Source organism: Nematolebias whitei, chromosome 14, assembly GCF_014905685.2.
Source record: "Nematolebias whitei isolate Nwh7 chromosome 14, NemWhi1, whole genome shotgun sequence".
Taxonomy (NCBI): domain Eukaryota; kingdom Metazoa; phylum Chordata; class Actinopteri; order Cyprinodontiformes; family Rivulidae; genus Nematolebias; species Nematolebias whitei.
The window spans coordinates 36,314,325-36,315,853 of NC_056511.1; positions in this window are offsets into that span (position 1 = coordinate 36,314,325).

Here is a 1,529-nt window from a genome sequence, read left to right on the forward strand (position 1 = left end):
TATATATGAGTGTGTATGTATTTAAAATTAAATTTAGAAATAAATACCTGGCCATTTTGACTGATGGGTGCAGGTGTAGAGTGTCTTTCTGTCAACTGGGATGTGCAAATACTCCTGAAGTCCTGACGTAAAAAGGATGATCTACTTATCACATGATCACTTTTTGCCCTGAGTTTAAACTTTCAGGTGAAGAGCCGCATTTTTCAAATTGTTTCATCACAAACCCCTAATAAAATGTTCATTAAAATGATCATTTGCACATTTATAGCATATAATGAAAGTAAAATACAAATTAAATATTGTGCAGAGTTTAAAGAAGTTTGGATTCCATCTGAACTTGACTAAAGCTGAAATTAAAAGTGAATGAACACAAAAATAATGTTAAAAGTTTAACAATTAAGTTTATTAAAAAGCATTTTGACTATTAAAGTTAACAGTCTTTAAACAGGAATTGTTTGCTTTTTAAAACGTCTGAAGTGTCTCATTGTCTCACCAGACATGGGCACATTCCAGAGATAAAGTAGAAAACCAGCAGGATTTTTGTGTGAGTGATTCAAAGGAACCAACAGAAGTTCAAAGAAAAAGACACTTCATTGCAACACAGTTATTAGTCTCAACTCATTTTGAATTTTCAAGTCAGGACTGAGACGGCAGAGAAAAACCAATTTCTTTTTTTCCAAAAATAATTTAGTAACTGTGGAGTTTACAGCTTACACAAGTTAAAAATGAAGAATCATAGTGTTTTTTTGTTTCATTTCTTGTGAAAAATACAGGATGTGTGCCAGGCTACATTTCTGATGTCACCAGTAATTCACGCTGTTTTGCATCTTCATTGTCAAACTTTCCACAAGGCTTGTCGATCCAGTTTAGGCAACAAGAATCGACCAGTGAAATGGAACAAAAATTTTATTTTTTCATTTGTTTGCTTTGCAGTGAAGGTACAGTATGAAGGTACAATGAAGGTACAGGTGAAGGTACAATCACCTCATGCCAGAACCACTGCAGGAGCTTAACAACTCTGGTATTTACCACACTGACTTCATTTATGGCGTTTTATCATCAGAACTCACAAGAAATATTTCTTTAGAAAATCAAAATTCCAGTCTGACGCCATAAGGGCGCCGTCAGCGCTGACCCTGAATTCGAAGTGGGCTGTTCCACACCTGAAATGTGGTGAAATAGTTACAAAAACAACAAGAAAAACAAAACAAGAAAAACAACCTCCCAGCCTTCAACAGTGAATGCAATGCTCAAAAGCTTGTAGGTACAAATAAAGTGTATTGTGTCTATAAAATAACATATTCCTGAATATACAAAGTACAGTATGCAAGATTTATCAAGGTCAATGGGAAAACAACACGTTCTTTTTAGATACTTCAACAAGCAAATTACTAGAAAAACAAAGTAAAAACAAACATAAAATGAATTTCATGGTAACTATAGACCTTAGGCCTGTTAACACGCATAGTGGAGGATCTATTTTTAGTGTTTATGGTAACAGGCGTGCTTGCATCTGAGACCAGAAGAAT